We start from the raw sequence: 18964 nt of genomic DNA on the forward strand, positions 1-18964 counted from the left end.
AGTGGATGAACAGATAAAGAAGCTGTGATACACACACACATAGAAACACACAGGAAGATTATTCAGTCATAAAAATGTGGAAATCCTATCATTTGTGACAGCATGGATGAATCTTGAAGGAATTATGCTAAGCGAATTAAGTCAGAGAAAGAGAAATACTATGTGATTTCACTTACATGTAGAATCTTAAACAAAACAAATGAACTCAATAGCAAAAAGCCATAGAAAAAGATCAGACTTGTGGTTACCAGAGGTAGAGGAAACTGGAGGAAGATAGTCAAACGGTCCAAACTTTCAGTTATAAGAGAAATAAGTACTAGGCATGCAATATATAACAGGATGACTATAGCTAACACTACCATATAACTTAAAGGAAAGTTGTTAAGAGAGCAAATTCTGAGTTCTCATCAAAAGGAGAAAAACATTTCCTTTCTTTCTATTGTACCTATATGAGAAGATGGATGTTAGTTGAAACTGTTGTGGTAATCATTTCACAGTATATATAAATATTATGCTATATGCCTTATACAGTGATATATGCCAATTATTTCTTAATAAAACTTGAAACAAATTGTGAAATACACCAGGTATGTAGAAAAGAATGCTTAAAACAAATATATAACTTAATTGTTATTATAAACATCCATGTAATCTACAAAACCTCTCCCATGTTGCCCCTCTTTGCCAGAACATCCTATCATTCATGATAATCACTAATGATGGTTATCGTGATTACCAACAAATCATGAAACCAGATTTACTGGTAATTACTTCACGTTCTTCTATCTAGTTTTCCTCCCCTTCTTCCTAGTTTTGCATGTAATTATATATACCGAAACAATGCTGCTAAATTTTGCTTAGTTTTAAACTTGATATAAACATAATAAGGATTTTTAAAATTTTATACTTGTTGTACTCAATATGGTATTTCTAGCCTTTATCCATATTGTTGTATGTAACTGTACTTTACTCATTTTCAGCCCTGTACAGTATTCCACTGTATGATTATATCAAAATTCATTTATTCTTTCTACTATTGGTGGACATTTGGATTGTTTCTTGCTTGGGGTTACTACAAAAATTCCCCAACAAACATTCTTGTCCACGTGTCCTGGTGCACACATACCTGAGTCTCTCTTGGCTGTATTTCTAAGGGGAACTTCTGGCTCTCAAAGTATGCATAGCTTCAATTCCACTAGCTAATATCAAACTTTTCCAACCTGGTTGTACAATTTTTTTTCACTCCTATAAGAAAAAGGGATCAACTTCTTAGAAATAAGATAAACTGTATCATTAATTATTATTAATTATTAATTAGACATCTTTGTCTTTCAAAGCAATACCCTTCTGAGCCAAGGGCTTCCTTATGGTAAATTCTAACCGCTGGTTCTCTTTTTTACTTTCAGGTAGACTCAGTTTCTATCTCAGCATGACTTGTTACCACTAAGTGGATCACTGTTTCTCTTATATGTTACAAATTAGGTTCTTTCTTGTTAAAACCTGAAGGTACAAACTATCTTTTATCATAGGTGTTACATATAATTGTTACATTTCAGAGTAGTTTCCCCCTTCAGATGGTCAATCTTTTGTGTTTGGTACATTACTGAGTTTGGGACCTTTAGTGGAAGGTTAAGAGTATGAAAAAGCAGAGACATTACTTTGCCAACAAAGGTCTGTCTGGTCAAGGCTATGCTTTTTCCAGTGGTCATGTATGGATGTGATAGCTGGACTGTGAAGAAAGCCGAAAAATTGATGCTTTTGAACTGTGGTGTTGGAGAAGACTCTTGAGAGTCCCTTGGACTGCAAGGAGATCCAACCAGTCCATCCTAAAGGAGATCAGTCCTGGGTGTTCATTGGAAGGACTGATGCTGAAGCTGAAACTCCAATACTTTGGCCACCTGATGCGAAGAGTTGACCCATTGAAAAAGACCCTGATGCTGGGAGGGGTTGGGGGCAGGAGGAGAAGGGGATGACAGAGGATGAGATGGCTGGATGGCATCACTGACTCAATGGACATGAGTTTGAGTAAACTCTGGGAGCTGGTGATGGACAGGGAGGCCTGGCATGCTGCGATTCATGGGGTCGCAAAGACACGACTGAGGGACTGAGCTGAACTGAACTGAAGAGCATGAAATCTGGAACTGAACTATGTCTGAATCCTCACTCTGTACTTTCTAGCAGCATGATCTTGACCAAATTGTTTCACCACTCTGATTCTCAGTTTGCTAATTGGTGAAATGGGAATAAATGAAAGCATTTACCTCATAGAGTGACTGTGGAGATTAAATGAAGTGTTATATGGGGAGTACTTAGATCAGTGTCTAGAATTCTACAGCACACTGCATATAACCATTTCAGTTTTGTGGGCAGTAGAGTGGTTACGAATATAGGCTGAAGTCAGAAGAAATTCAGGACCTGGCTCTACTCTTTTCTGACTATGGGACCATAGGCAAGCCATATTATCTCCCTAGAGCTCACTTCCTCACCTGTATAAACTGAGCTAATGATTGCTACCTTGTACAGGTGCCATGGGGATGAACGGAAATGGTAAATGCAACATGCCACAGGCTAACTAGTAATACAGTTCCTGTCATTTCAGCAGGTGGCAGCTACTTTTCCTGTCCTCAGATGCTGGGGGTGAACAGCTCCTGGGCCTTAGATTGTTAGCTCCTCTTCACTGACCAATGGGTGGGTGAGGAGAGTAAGAATGTGTGGAGGTTATGGTGGAGAGACTACAAAAGTTATTCCCATTTATGTGGAGGTCCCGGGCAGTGTACAGTTGGCTGAATGAGACCCAGTCCACTTTCTAATGGCTTAGAAACGGGTCACCCCAGTATGTAGGTAAGTAACAGAATACAGCTTCCCTGGTAGCTCAGCTGGTAAAGAATCGGCAATGCAGAAGACCCTGGTTTGATCCCTGAATTGGGAAGATCTCCTGAAGAAGGGAAAGGCTACCCACTCCAATATTCTGGCCTGGAGAATTCCATGGACTATTCCACGTGGTCTCAAAGAGTCAGACATGAATGTGTGACTTTCACTTTCACTTTCACCAGAAAACAAGTAGTGTGTCTGAGCAAGGAGTTTTGAGGGTGCTAGGGAGGACATATTTATGTGAGTAGTCTACTTGGAAGAAAAGGTTTTTGAGAAGAATCTCAAAAAATATGCATGTAGATGGGAGAAGTTGGAGAAACTACCGGTCATGAAGAGCTTTGAATCACAGGCAAAGGATTTTTTTCCTGAATTCAGTAAGGGCTGGGAGACCTCACAATGCCAGGTGACTGTGAGAGGGCAGCTAATGTCGGAAAGGCACCCAGGTGTACTGGGCCAACAATTAGCGATTTAGAAACCCTACTATCTGGAACTGCTATTAGACTCTGTCATATTTAAAAGATGGTATTTGGAGACAGATATGCACTGTACAGCTGTAATGCCAAATTAATTTTACCTTTTCCTAACAAATGTCCAAAAACCAGTGTGTTATGGTGGTTAGTCATTACTGAGAGCCTCATTGTATCACTGTGTTATTGCATGCAAACTAGATAGAGTTAAAATAAATCAGTACCTGATTGTGGTGGATACCTAGCCACCACAGAAAATTGTATAGAACTAAATACAGGCACACAAAAATGAGTACAAGTAAAATGGGAAATGTGTGTAAGATGCGGTGGATTGTATCAATCTCAATATCCCGACTGTGGCACACACAAATGAGCACAAGAAGGGAAATATATATAAGATGCGGTGGTTTGTATCAACGTCAAGATCCCCATTGTGATATTACAGTTAAGACATTACCATTGGTGAGAGAAATGGACAAAGTGAACAAAGGTTTTCTCTGTATTGTTATTTTTTACAACTGCATTCAATTCTCTGAACAAAAATTTCAATTAAAAATACGCTAGTAGAAGCTATGCTTTGTAGAAAATGTGCTGTCTCCAGTCACATTCCACTTCTCTCAGTTACCCAGATTTAGGGGGGCTCCTGAGGGCACAAAATAGGCGGCATTATGTATCCTGGTGGTCCCAACTAAAAAGGACAGCAAAGTGTCCCAACGAAAGAAGCCAACAGGACAGGATTGCTTTGCTACTTTGATCTAAGCGAAACTGTCGGTTACAATTACCCCCAAACTTTAGATAGTTCTGCCACAGTGGGTCAGCTTTATCCAGGTGTTTTCTGATTTACCCACGGCGACTGCTATGTCACTTCAGCGTCAGTACTTCGAAAGGTAGGGTTAAAGTTATTCTATGTGTAAATGAAATTCACCCCTCACCCCCGCAAAAAAAAAAAAAAAAAAAAAAAAAAGAGTGACGGGAAACTGCCGGAGGTAGCCTTTAAAAATTTAGGGAGTTTTTACCTGACCCATTGCTTTCGAAAAGTACAACTCGCAGGGATGAGTAAATTCGATTTCTTGAGCGACTCGGAGGAGACCGTGTTAGCAGGGCAGGATTATTACGAACTCCGCAATTCTCTTTTCTTTGCTATGCTAAAGGTTTCCCTTTCCAACAGTAGGTCTGACTTCGACTTGAATGAGAGCCCTGAACTTTTGTCAAGTGGAAAAGAGGGGAAGTCATGGCAGGCTGGGAATCCGGCCCCGGGAAGGCGTTCACCGCGCTTGAGAACAACGACGTGAATTTTCAGAACAGAAACTTCTCTTCCCCGCACTTGCAGACTTCCGAGAGTCCAGGAGCGCTCCAGGCGGCCGCGCGAGCTTCTGCGCCCGGGAACAGGGAAACTGAGGCAGGGCCGGCGCGGCACGCGCAGCTCCGGCCTCGGCGCCCGCCCGGAGGAGGGAACCCAGGATTCCAGAGCTCTCCGCGCGGCGCAGCCACCTCTGAGGCGCCCTCCCCGCCCTGGTCCGCCCCGCCCAGCTCGGGACAAAGCCCGGAGCCCGCGCCGGGAAGGGGCAGGGCGGCTCCCGCGCGCGCCCCGCTCCCCCGTGGGCGCAAGACTCCGCCCCGCCGCCCCTCGGGAAGGAGCCCGCCCGCGCCCCAACGGCTAGGCTGCCCAGCCGGGCCCGCCCCGAATCCCCATGACGTCACCGGCGGCGGCAGGCCCCGCCCCCGGCCCCGGGCGGCAGGCCGCATGACGTCACCGAGGCCCCACCCCTCCGGAGCGAGTTCGGTCCTGGCGTTCATTTCATTCCTGTCCTCATTCCGAACATTCTTAGCATCGCTCGCGCCGTGCCGCGCCGCCCGAGCCGAGCCGAGCCTCTGCAGCCGCCGCCGCGGCCCCGCCGCCCGCCGCGGGCGCCCATCAAGCACTTTGCAGACTCGCTTCCACCCTGCGGGCCAGTCCGCGCGGCGGGGCCCGGGCTCGGGGCGGCCGCGTCCGGGGACAGGCCATGCAGTGAATCCCCCCCACCCCGTCCACCTTTGCCCGGAGCCGTGGGCAGCAGCCCAGTTCGTCTAGCCGGTCCCGGGGCAGGAGCGGTGCTAGGCAGGGGTGGGGTGGCCCAGCCCGGGGATCGGGAATCGGGGAGGGAGCCGGGCTCCGAGCTGAAGGCGGGGGAAGCGGCGCCGAAGTTTGCCTCGGACTCGCCAGGCGCTGCGGCGGCTCCCTTCGCCGAGGTAAGTTGGTGCGCGGGGCTGATGCTGGGTGCGGGGGGCGCGCGGGGCGCCGGGGGCGGGGGCCGGCCCCGTCCGGCCCCGGCCGCTCTTTCTCTTCGGACTCTGCTTTGTGTGCGGCGGGCGGGCAGAGGAGCGGGCACGCGGAGGGCCGGGGCCGGGCCCCCGCGCCCGCCTCCCCGCGCTCCTTCAAGGTGAGCGGCCGGGCGCCGCCGCGGGAGTTGCCGGGACGCCAAGTTGGGCCGCGCGCAGCGGAGCCCGCGCGGCAACAGGCGGCCTTGCAGGCGCCGGGCCGGCCGCGCCGCGCCCCCCGCGCCCCCCTCTTGCGCCCGTCCGCCTGCCGGCGCGCATACGCACACACCCTCGGGCAGTTTCCACGTTTTTCTGGGAGAAGTCAGAAGTTCGGAGCGAGCGCGGGCGGGGAGAGCCGCCGGCGCCGCCTGGGAGCCCGAAGCCGGCCGGATCCCCCCCGCCGCGCCTCCCCTGCCGCCCCAGGCGCCGGGGTCCCCCTAGGCCGGCCTGGGGGCTGCGCCGACTTGTGCTGCTGGCGGGGGTTTCGCTCCTTCTTCTCAAAGATGAAAGGAGGCACGGTCGTCTTTGCCGCTTCTCCAGGACTGTTGCTGCCGCCGCTGCCGCTTCATTGCACATTCAAGTGGAAAATTTTCAGGAGTCAGCAGAAACATTGTGTCCAAAAAAGACTGAGTCGCAGTTACCACCAAATCCTGGAGGAGACTCTCCCTGGAAAACTTCCCTTCGGTAGGAAATACTGGGGGATTTGTTTGTTTATTGGAAGAGAAATGATCCCCAGAGGGGAGAAAATCAGTGCATTTCTTCTCTTTGTTCGTAGCAGCAACATTTGTTTTGTTCTAAAGTCCAGAGGCCCGCTTTAAAGAAAGTTCAACTTCTATGAGTTTCCTTTTTTTTTTTTTTCTTTTAATGTGTTTGTATTTTTTTCTTTTAAACCGGAGCAACGTTTTAAATGAGTTGAAGACAATGGAGGGCTTCACACCTCCCTTCTTTTTCTCCCACGAAAATAAAATCCAGATCCTAATTTTCTTTGCTTTTTAATTGTGTTTTTAAAGATTTATTTAAAATTGAATGCTGTCACTGAATAAAAATATTTATGAAACAATGAAATACCAGCCATTAGCATTTCTCAGGAGGCTTGTTAACTTCTCAGAAGCAAGTGGCTGCCTGTGATTTGCAGAAATGAAAATTGACCTCACTAAGCCCTGAAAAGTTAGAGACAGATGATGTTCCAGGAGCAGGTCATGTAAAAAGGCCGAGTTTTAATAACAGTGCCTTGGAGGAAGCCCAGATCTTGGGACAGAAAGGTCTGAAGACCTATCAGCTTTCAAAAGAGTTTTAAAAATATATATATGTATTTAAAAAATGTTACAGATAGTACAATGAGTAGAACACTGTCTAGTTCTTCAGGACAACCAACCCACATGCTTCTTCCTCCCCACCCTTTCCCTTGATTGTTTCTGGAAGTTTAGGTGGTCTGATGGCTTGTGACGTGCTGGGTGCCTGCAGGTGGTTACCTGAATAGACTGATCCCTTCACGAAGATGTGATCCCACTGCCAACTCAGATCAGGGAGTGGGCTCTGTTCTCTGCAGCTTGCCGTGAATCTTGACTGGTGTCTTATGCACAGGGGCTTCTCTGCCAGGGTGCTGTGAGATGGTTGAGGAGCAGACATCAGGCTTTGCCCAGTGCTTCGTCCTTTCACTGTTGGGCTTGTGCCCTTCTGTAAATAGCAAACTCTCAGCACCAAGCATATCTGAATGCTTGTAAGGGCCAGACATAGATCCAACTTTGGTAAGAATCTTTCCTTTTTAGAAGGAAATAGTAGAACTAATTACAAAGTCGCTCTGAAAAGACACATGTATTAGTTGAACCTTTGTCAACGGGTGAGGTTTTGAATTGTTGATTGTTTTTTAGGAGAAAGGCTGATTTTTTTCTAATTTCACTATTTCCATAAATGGTCACAGATATTTTTGTTTAGTGTTTCTTTGTATGTGCAGCTCTGTGTTGGACTCTCAGGTTTCAGGTTTTGGACCAAGTTTATAATTCTTTTGTTGTTGGTGTAAAATAATGAGCTGATAAGCTGTATCCATTACTGGGTCTTGCTGCTGGTATAAAAGTGCCAATGTAGACCATTTTATTTTTACTTTAATGATTAAGTACTATTTGGTTCACAGTTTTAGGAGAATATCAAACTACTTTTCCTTTCTTTCTCCCTTTGTTTCTCTTTACAAGTTTGAAATAAAACCAGTGTGACACATTGCCTTGACACTTGAGTAAAAAACTATTAAAGGAAAGAATTTTTGTGTCGATTCCTCCTCTGTGTGATCTTTTATAAAGTAACAAATAGGACTTCATTCAGGGAACATGCCTGAGAGAGATTATTGGAGAATTTTTTTTTTTCTTCTTTTCCCAAAACATAAACCAGGACTCACCATGGCATAAACCTAATGAAATTTAATTTAAAGAAAGAGGACATGCTATCTTAATTTGAGTCAGACTGAACTGAATTTCACATGGAGAGGTGCTTCCTTGCTTTATGGTACAGTGTGTGCCTAGACCCCAGCAGCATAAGAGCTGCTGGTGGTGGGGTTGAGGGGGCAGCCTGGGGAAAAAGTCAGCTTCCTCCTTTCTTCTCCTCTGCCCCTCCCCCTCTTTTGCTTTATATAGAAAGAATATGTTCACATACACACTTTGGGCACTGGTACCCTCAGATTTTTTTTTTTTTTTTAAGAAAAGGGACAAGCAAGTCATAAGGAAAAAAATGTTCGGGTATTTTGCTGCCTTAGTTTCAGTCATTAACAAAATTCTGAATTGTGCTGGTTATGACAATACAGGACAGCAAGTTTAAGAGGGCATTTCTTAACGGGAAAATTTGGTGGAATATACTTCTAGTCTATCATGGGGATCTAGATCATATTTGTTGTCACATTTTCAGTGGGAAAATGTGTAATGGGGACAGTTAAGAGAATGTAGATCCCAGATGTTAGATAGGCCTTTGAAGGAATGATCTGTGCCATTAGCAATATTTTAAGTTTCTTGCTTCTGAAATGGATCGATCTGTTATACTTGGTGGTGGGACAGGAGTTTGTGCGTCTTTGGGATTACTCTTTCCAGTCTCTTGTGTTATGTGTTAATCATGAGCATAATTAAACTGCCTGCAAATGATAATTGTGGTATCTTATCATTCAAAAGGTTGATGCAAATAACTGCCTATGTGATCCCATGTATGGAAAATGATTGTGCTCACATACAAACAATGTGTAGATAACACTTTTAAGCTTGTATTTTAGGCATTTTATCTTGTTTCCAATAAAGAGATTGCGAAAGGAGAGGAAAAATACTGCGGAGTGAAAGTTGTGCTTAGAGGTTGGATCTGTTCAGTGATAAAAAACTTTTGGGTTTTTTTTCCCCCAAAGACTGAAGAATACTGGCCAGAGGGAATGTCCAGCTTTCTTCGTAAAACTGCAACGAAATCAGAGCCCACCTTTCTGTTGATAAATGCGGGCATCACAGCTTCCTCTTTCGAGTTCAGTGACTGAAACTGCAGAGTGCGAATGTCCTACTTCTGAACTCCGCAAGAAAAGTGTATTGTAAGCTTGCTGCCCTTTGACAGACTCCGGCTGTGCTGCTGGGCTATTGGGGACTGACCGGTGACTGGTGTAATCTCTTACAGCTGCGTGGTGCTTTTTCTTATTTTATCTGTAAAAGCCACAGATTACCCTGTGGTGTTTAAATTAGATCCCAAGTCATGTTTGAACAGTATCTGTGATGTATTTTAGTTTCTTGTTCACAAAGGTGATAAAATCAAGTAATTCAGATCCATAGTAAGCACCTTAATGTTTCAAAGTGACAGATACCAATGCCAATTTTGACCTCGTATTGCAATTATTGAATACTTCTGAAATCAAGGATGTTTGGGGGCTTCCCTATTCTGGGATAGTTTGTGGAATGCTAGAATATTTGGATCTGAATATCTGGAGTGTTTTGTGTAGGTTTTTGCATAGTTTTGTTTCAGAGCTGTGGACAGTTGAGAGTTTTCAGTCTGTAAGATTGTCATCATAAGCTTCCCGTGTTTGAACTCAGTGGAAATCCAACCGTTTCTTAAGATACATTAGGGCTTTGTAGTGGCGCAGCATAAGAGAATTTTGAAGTGTGTATTTTTATTTTAGTCAAAGCAAACGGGATGCCCTGAAGAGTGGGCTTTCAGGACAGTGTTTCTTACTGGGTGGGTCGCTTTCAGCTCTTAAGTTCTCCTTTTGTCCACTGGCTTTTTGCATGGTTGGGAGGATTCACAGAAAATACTTTCCATAGTCTGGGAGTCCTGCCTGGCTAACTGTGAAACCACTAGTCTCTCTTCTGATTGGATAAGGGGTGGGGGGAGTTCCTAAGAGGCCTCGTTTCTAGTTTTGTGGCAGGCCCGGAGAGGAAGGCTCTGTCCTGGCGGTATTTCTGGCCCCCACTCCCCAAGTATTTACCATCCTGATGCAATGCTTCCTGCCCTTTTCACATTAGTTTTTAAGGCTCTGTCATTGGATTTAAATAGTTTTAGTTTGAGGAGCTGGGCCCAGAATTGGGAAAGGGGTTTAAAAAAAAAATTGGTATTGATGAACAAGTTAAGCACCACCATTGTCTCCATTGGGAAATTCTGGTTGCTTTGCGGCATCTGACAGGTTTAGATGTATATGTAAAGTGACTGAACACTGTTGGTGGGGCAGATACAACAATGGCGGGTGCTGTTGTTTTTACTGATATATAAACTGAAAAACTGCTGCTAATGGTGGGAAATGTTAATTATGTGAGAACATATTGAACTTATATTCTCTGGCATGAACTTTTAAAAAAAATGCATGAACTGTGCTGCTTTTTTATAGGCACAGCTTTCTAATTATCATAATTCAGTTCAGCTCCGCTCTTGGATGGAGTTCAAGTGCAATCTCAATTTAACTTGAAAGGAGATTTTTTTTTTTTTAACTGAGAATGTTTAAGAAATTTTGAAAAGTTCATCCAAGAATGTTGTCTGCTTAGGTGTGGTTAATTGGGGGGATGAAATGAGTGGCTTTGTATAATAGTTAATTAGATCTGGATATTAGGAAAGAGACCTTTTTTTTTGGCTTTGTACTGTATCCAAACCTGCATCTTGGGCATTTTTGCATAACCAGATGCTATATGCTGTTGAGTTGTCTTTGGAAACCAATGTCTTTTTCTGATAGAAAATTAGCTAAATAGATATTTTATCATATCAATGATATAATCTCTGTAAAGACAAACTTTCTTTTGAGAGAATAGAAAGAAAGGCAGAAATCTTAAAATTCATTTGACAAAAATCACTGTTAATCTTTTATACCAGCCAAGCCTTGAGAAGGTCCTTATGTGGTCATGCTTGATGGCATTTTGTAAAAGGGGTCATCTTTGACAGTATTCATTCCAGTGTCCAATGTCCTTTATATTTTCCATGACCTTAGTGTCTTTAAAAAAAAAAAGTTAATGAAGCCCAGGTGCCAAATCCTCTGTGGAATCAATTTTAATTGGAAGTAAGAACAACTTCAGCTGGACCTTCCGACTTGCATCCAGTCTGATTTCTGCTGCGAAAATGCAAAGGGAGCCCACGGAAACCAAATGACTTCATTTGCTCTGGCACTTAAGAGCCGGATTCACTTCCCTGGTGGTGAAATAAAAGGAGCCAAGTGTTTTAAATAGCCACTCCCTGAGGCCTGCCCGCCTGAGTGTTTGGAGAAAAGCGCATTGTCTGCTTGCCGCTCTAGCTGGGAGCTGGCCTGGCTTGCCCTCCCCCATCAGGCAGCTCCGTTTCTGAAGTTGACATCTGGTTTTCTCTCTGCTCACCTGATATATACCCACACACGCGCACACATGCAGTGTGCACACATGTGTCCTGCAGGTAACTCGGATCTCTGACATTGAATGTGTGTGTGTGTGTTTCAAGTCACTCCTGGGGTAGGGAGAGGCACATAGCTAATAGCACAAAATAAAATGTAAACACAGTAGCCGCCCCACATGCCGCCGCTGCTGGGTTTCTGTCCAACGGTGCTTTCTGGGTAGGTGTGCCTATTGTTATGGCAGCAACAGGCGGCAGAAGTTGGGGCACCATATGGCGGATGTGGGCCTCAGATAAGCTGTCTGGTAATTTAGCTCATCAATAGCATTTTGATATGCTTCATTTTCAGATCACCCATCACCATGGCTGGGGGTGTCTTGGGGGCTAACTGATTCCAAAACCATTGAAACGTCTGTGAGCCGATGCTTCCTTTGGTGGAATCTCTTTCATCCCTTTCTCCTTCACTGCCTTTTCATTTCAAAGCTTTTGGGAGACAATAGTGGTTAGAGTTTAGAAAGTGCTCCATCATCTGAGGGAATCCTCAACTCCGTCTTGAAATCTGGAATACTTAGAAGACCTCAGCAGGTATGTTCATAATGGAAAACAGAAAACAAACTATTTAATAGCGTTTCATACTGGCAGAGTCAAGAAATTCCCGTAATTCAAAATTTGCTTTGGTTGTAAATAGTCGGCAAGATAAAACCAGCATGGTTCTTATTTTGACAAAATGTTTCTAGCTTTTTTGTTCACTAAAAATATCTCCTTGATTTTCTTCCACCTTTGCATTTTACCTTATCATCAAGTGCATGGGAAGGAAATCTATGAAAGAGGAGATATATGTATATGTGCAGCTGATTCACTTTACTGTACAGCAGAAATTATCACATTATAAAGCAACTATATGCCAATAAAAAAAAAGAGCAAAAGTGATTTCAGAGGAAGAGTTATCTGTGATTTGGAGGCAAAAAGCAGCTTCCTTTATGACTAGGAATTCTTAAAGAGGAAGATGCTTCTAGAACATCTCTACTCAGATGTCCATTGAATCTGAGCCAAAAGCAGAATCTCTGCCGCTGGTGAATCCACAGGGGGACTCCTGCCTTGAGTTGCTGGGGCCATTTCAGCAACTCTGCACACAGTAGGTATATTAGTGGAAATTACATGATGTGCATGACTATGTGTTTATCAACCGTGTGAATCTCATTCAGCAAATATTGGTGTCCCTGATGTGTGCCAGGCACTGGGGAGGCCAGGGTAACACTGTCTGTCTTTTTCCCTACCCAGCCTTCCTGAACACTCTTCCTTCTCCCTTCCAAGCCTCCCACCTTTTGACTTTGGGGTTTCTAGTTCTCGGTACACAGATCTGTTTACCTGGCTAATTGAGGATGGTTCTGACTCAAACCCGGGGCAGCCTCTTTCCATTCCTCTCCCCGGGAGCCTCTTCCTCACCAGCAGGTCCCCCCTGAACACGTGCATCACAGCCTACGTGGAGCTTTCCACAGACTGGGTTATCAGCTCTGGGGCCTTAGGAGGGCTGGGAGAAGTACAGTGTTTTTGTATTTCTAAGAGACCTCAGATATTGAGAATTATTGGGAATTATCTGATTGGGAATTATTACTCTAGGTATTCTAACTTTTACCTTCAGATGGAATCAGGCTAAATTTGGCCATGCCTCCTAACTGTAAATGGGCTTTTTCCTGTATTTGTGAGGTGATGTACCTAGGAGCGTATACTAACTCTTCATGGAATTCACTAAGATCTTGTTAGTTTTAAATATATTACTACACAGAAATGTGCAGGAGAGGTGATGAGCAGAACTACCTTTTTTATGCTCAACACACATCTGTTACCCCCTGGGAAGGTAGCAGTTGTTTCCAGGTGTAATTATAGAGGTGAGCATCAGGCTCCTAGGCAAGGGGTTTAAGGACTAATTCTTGCCTGACTGTTTGCAGAGGTAGTTTTCATGTTTGAGTAGTGGGGATGTTCATAGAGGGCCTCACATGGTCCCCCTTGATACTGCAGAATAAGGGCATAGGAAGGCTGACCGTGACAACATCCTGGAGATGAGTATGGGTTTGCTGCTGGTGAACCACCCTCAGCTTTTTATTCTTCTCTCTTCTTTCCACCTTAGGCACTTGGAAATCCAGATGTTCCTAGCTTTGCATAGAACTGTTACATTGAAACCTTTGCAGGTACTACCGTGTGCCTGGGATTTGGTGATCCAGCCAAGGGTGGTCAATGAATGACCATCAGTAAAACACCCCTGCAGAGCTTCCAGCTTAGCAACAAAAGCAAGCATGTGAAGAGATTAAAGAGATCACAGTCCAGTGGGGAAGCTGTGTATTTCGTATTTCATGAATCCCAAGGTGCAATCTTTTCCCCCTTATTTGAATGTTGCCAAAATTGGGATGTGTCCTACCATCGTGGCTGGCCAAGTGGTGGTCATGACCCATGACGTGGTTGTGTACACTCATCACAGCCTGCAGAACAAGTGCAGTGGAGAGGAAGAAAATTCCAAAGTCAGTAGCCAAGCATTCCTAAGAATGCTCTTGATGTCGCCAGTTCTCTTGTTGGCACAGAGGGCAACAGTGTGTGGAAAGGCATGGGTGTTGATCTCTGAGAAGTTTAGTATATCTGTCCCACTTTTGTTTGCTTATAGTTTCCTTTTTATGCCTGCATAAGATTGACACATGAAAAAAAAAAGTATAAAAAATGCAATTTCTAAGTCATAAGGTGGTGCTCTGGCAAGGTGTTTCACAACAATATTTCTTAGAAATAAAATCATACTGCCTTTAACAGTCACTGGTATCTTTGAGTTGATGAAATTTTCATAAAACATGTTTGCATCTCTATCCAAAAGGATGTGGGAGATTATATATTATTGATGGGTTGGTTTAAGGGCGTAGATTGGGATGGGAAGATGCTTTCATTTTTACACATTTGTAGTTTTTAGGAACATGTGTTTATGTAATATCAAAATAAAGGGAAAAAATATCCAATGGGGAAACTTGATTGTAATCAAGTTTTAGATCTATACCAGCTCATGACTGGCAGTGAACCTCCTGTATTACTGTTTGAAGGTTGTGTTCATTACTTATGATATAGCCAGAGAGCTATGTTGCTCAGTGGTGGGGAATGAGGAAACCTTTGCAGGGGAAGTGATGTTGGAACTAGGCCTTGAAGGGAAGGTTTTTTAAAATAAATTTTTTTTTTTTTTTTTTTTTGCCAGATACCATTTTGGGATTAGAGTGGGACCCAGTTGTTAAATAAACACCACCCCCCCCCCCCGAAAATACCCTCCAGAGTAATGAACGTGACTCTCAAATAGTAATACAGACAGTTCATTGCCAGTTGTGAGCTGGTATAGGATCTGAAACTTCATTATGTTCAATTAATGAAAGAAGCAAAAGGGAGGGAGGGGACTGTTACAGGGAGCTGGAAGCTTCCTGATTCTGGTTTGGAAAAAGGCAAGATAACAACGTACGCTTAAAAACACAGGTTTGGAGTTGGACACACCTCAGTTGGAGTCTTGGCTCAGCCACATTTGTCCTTTGTCCTTGGACAAATTACTTCCTCTCTGAGCCTTGGTGTTGCCATAGGTAAAATTTTAATAGAATGCCTCCTGTGTGCCTGACACTTAATAAATGCTCAGTAAACAGCAGCTTCACATGCTATCCTGTATACCAGGTCTTCCTGGATTTCCTGCCAGGTCAGCCTGGGCATTGACTCTTGAAGAACACCCGAGGCTGAAGCAGTTGCTACGAAGAGCCAGGCTGACAGTCTCAGGTGAATGATTGAGATCCAGGAGAGGTTGAGGCATCCCGTCAAGTCTGAGACTATTAATCTCTTTGAACCACACTTCCGCTATTCATAAAAGTAGAGGAAATCCATCAGTAAATATGTAGTATTTGAGGCTATCCCTTGCCAAGTGGTGGCGCGAACTTCTAAAGGTGGGTGGCAGGGTACACCTTTGTGCACCCAAAAGGAAATGTCGTCTTTAGGTTCTGGCATGGAGGCCACACTCCTGACTTTGGGACTGGGGGTTCTAAAAGTTCTTCGCCAAGATGATTGTATGGAACTCGTCTTTTGGTAGAGTAGCTATTTTCAGGGCCCTGGACCTGCTGGTGGAGCCTTTGAGGAGTCCCTGCTAGAGTTCTGAAGGCCTCAGCTCTGGGCATGAGATGAGAGAACGAGAGGCAGGCAGGTGCCTCCCCCGCCTTTGCGGCCCTCTTTGCCCTCAGTTTCCTTATCTGGAAAGTGGGCTGGTGTTACTTATTTTGAAGGGCTGTGATAGGTGTACATAAGAGTTATCTCCGTAGGCTGGAGCTACATGTGTTTTTGTTGTTAAGTCACTAAATTATATTCGACTCTGCAACCCCATGGACTGTAGCACGCCAGGCTTCCCTGTCCTTCACTGTCTCCTGGAGCGTGCTCAAACTCATGTCCATTGAGTCGGTGATGCCATCTCATCTTCTGTTGCCCCCTTCTCCTCCTGCCCTCAATCTTTCCCAGCATCAGGGTCTTTCCCAGTGAGTCAGCTCTTCACATCAGGTGGCCAAAGTATTGGAGCTTCAACTTTAGCAGTCCTTCTAATGAGTATTCAGGGTTGATTTCCATTAGGAAAGCAGAAACAGGTATCACTGCTATCAAATGTATCTTGTTCCTGAAAGTATTCCAGACTCTGGAGTTAAATCTTTGCCCCTCTCATCAGATTCTTTTGTCTAGGCCTTAAATATAATTCAAATAATAATTCACACTCGTGTGTGAATGGCAAACTGACCCTTTGCCAGTATATTTGCATATTTAAGAGAATGTTTATTAACCCAAGATGACTGTCTACTTGAGTTAGTACCCAGGTACTTCCTGGTACATGAGCTGAATCCTTTCTGAAAACTGGTGGATTTGAAAACTCAAAACCTGTGTTTTCAAAGCCAGAGTTAGGGCTGGCCTTGCTCCACTTGACAACCAACTATATTTCAGGGTGTGTCTCTGTCCCCATGTTTTCAGATTGGGGCCACTCCCAGTGACAGGTTTGAGCTATTAAGACTGCCTTGTGTGAACCTGGACTGAAGACCATCTGCAGTTTTGTCTTCTCCTGTTGTCAGCCAGGGTACATAGAACTGTGTGTTAATCTGGTTTCCTAGTTTAAATTAAAAATTAAAATTAAAAATTGTTAGGAGAGATAAGTAGACTAGTTGGGAATAAAGTCTTTTAGAGGCAGGGGAGAAAGATTTAAAACCAATGGTTTACAACTTGTGAATCTATTAAAGGTCACTGAATTAAACTTTTAAAAGGATGTGTGAATTATATCTCATAGAAGAAGGTAAAGCACAGTGCTACCAGAATTCCTCATGTGGCGAGTCCATTTGTTTTACTGGTCAACTGATTAAGATTGATGTTCAGAGCAATGCCGTAATAAGAGTTTATATCTCTTTTACTTTACTGGTGTTAGTGTGGAGCCTAAAGGTATCCGTTACAAGTATCTACAGTGGAAAATTTTGCTACTTATGAAAGCATAACTTCAGTGTTGAGGGATGACTTGCTTCTTAATGATAAACGTTGACCATTTTAACCGCCCGTATGGCTTACAGTTTAAACAGCCTGCGAACTGAATGCTAGAGGATAAGTAAACTAGGAAATCACAAGGGAAAGAGACCTGGAAGGCATGTGAGGCCACAAGTCAGGTCTGAATCTGATTTGCAAGTTGATTTAAGATAGGGAAAAATTGAACCCATCATAGATTAATCTATACTTCAAGTTTCAGGCTGTGCCCTGCCCCCCCCCCCCTTTTTTTTTTTAATAATTTTACCTTGGGCTTTTTTGTTGCTGTGTCCTCTGACCAGATGCACAGTGTCTTCCTTATAATAACTGTTTGTGGTGGTTTTATTCATTTATGTTACTAAAGGATTGTTCTCTACTGTTCTTCATGGCTGTGTAACTTCTTGTGTGGTATGGTCCTATGCTGCTTGTCATGGCACAGTCTTTAATAGTACCCTCGTTTACTCTCAAGATGTTCCAGTTTGGAGGATAAACCATATGATCATGCTACTAACAGAAGCTGATGAGGAAACTGGCTGACTCCCTTCAATTAAGCAGAATAGAGAGAAAAATCTCAAGCAGGAGACTTCTGTGGTACCCTGTATTGAGCTCATAACAGTGTTATTCTTGGAGTGTTCCAGGCTGTTTCTGAGCTTCAACAGAGGGGAATTTCAGAGAACAACTTTGCTTATAAACCTGTGCTAGTTTCAATAAATTGTTTCAAACCCTCTGCTATTCTGTGGATCAATTCATGATGAATTAAAAAAAAAAAAGCATCTCATCATTCATAAGAATGATTCAGCTCTGTTTCATTTCCTTTTGGAATTGTAGAGTTCAGAAGTTTTTCCCAGAGGAATTCTGACAGGTTTGTACTGTGTGAAATTTGGGGATTTCAGATTACAGATTTTAGAACCTGTAGTCTTGGAGCTCTTGACACGCTTCGGTTTCAGACTTGCTCATCTTTGTTCTTTGGGAGACTCTAATGACGTCCTGTGATGTGCCCAAACACACTGGAGCCGGTATCCACAGGGAACTGGTTCCAGGACCTCTGCAGATACCAAAACCCTGTGGGGAAGTGGCAGAGTTTTTGCATATAACCTACACACATCTTCCAGTATACTTTAAATCGTCTCTTTAGATTGCTAGAGACTTTCTAGGTGGCACAGTGGTAAAGAGACCACCTGCTAATGCAGGAGACACAGAGGCTTGGGTTTGATCCCTGGGTGGGGAAGATCCCCTGGAGGAGGAAATGGCAACCCCCTCCAGTATTCTTGCCTGAGAAATTCCATGGACAAAGAAGCCTGGTGTGCCCACGAGGTCAGACAGGACTGAGCACACACACAGCACAGCGTAATACCTGATACGATGTAAATACTACCTAAGTAGTTGTCAATATGGTGTAAATATTATACTGAATGTAAATAGTTACCACCTTGTGGCAAATTCAAGTGTTTTTTTGGTAAACTTTCTGGAATTTTTTCCCCAATTTTTTCGATTTGAGGTTAGTTGAATCTTCGGATTTGGAACCTGTGGATACAGAGGGAAGACAGAGTGGAATCTTAGAAATTTAAGAAATTTTAGAACTTTGCCCAAAACCAAAAATAATTGTAAGGACACTGCTCAATTCCAGATGGTTCTTTTGACAACACTGTTCACTTAGTTATTTTATCATGTGCTTTAGGCAGTAACTTGGGCAGGTGTTGAGTTTGAAAGAATGGCTTCTGGCCTTCGCCATTGAGAACTGGGAGAACTGTTTCCTCGTTGGAGCAGTTCACTGGGAGAAGGCATTTGAGGGTCCCTCCGGGGCTAGGAGATTTCTTGGTGGCTCAGATGGTAAAGCATCTGCCTGCAATGCGGGAGACCCGGGTTCAATCCCTGGGTCGAGAAGATCCCCTGGAGAAGGAAACGGCAACCCATTCCAGTACTCATGCCTGGAAAATTCCATGGATGGAGAAGCTTGGTAGGCTACAGCCCGTGGGGTCGCAAAGAGTTGGACATGACTG

General features: G+C 44.0%; 1 protein-coding gene across 2 annotated transcripts in view; it reads left to right on the forward strand.

The window, feature by feature from the left end:
* Positions 1-5128: 5128 nt before the first annotated feature.
* TEAD1 (TEA domain transcription factor 1) overlaps positions 5129-18964 on the forward strand; it is a 265236-nt gene continuing 251400 nt past the window's right edge. Inside the window, exons 1-2 of one of the 2 annotated variants that reach the window (XM_070473394.1) lie at positions 5484-5567; positions 6177-6320. The gene's annotated coding sequence lies outside the window, so the exon portion shown is untranslated. Of the gene's footprint in view, positions 5568-6176; positions 6321-18964 lie in introns of both variants that reach the window. The other variant, XM_070473393.1, reaches the window with a different exon arrangement.

The sequence above is a fragment of the Odocoileus virginianus genome, chromosome 10 (genome assembly GCF_023699985.2).
Source record: "Odocoileus virginianus isolate 20LAN1187 ecotype Illinois chromosome 10, Ovbor_1.2, whole genome shotgun sequence".
NCBI lineage: Eukaryota > Metazoa > Chordata > Mammalia > Artiodactyla > Cervidae > Odocoileus > Odocoileus virginianus.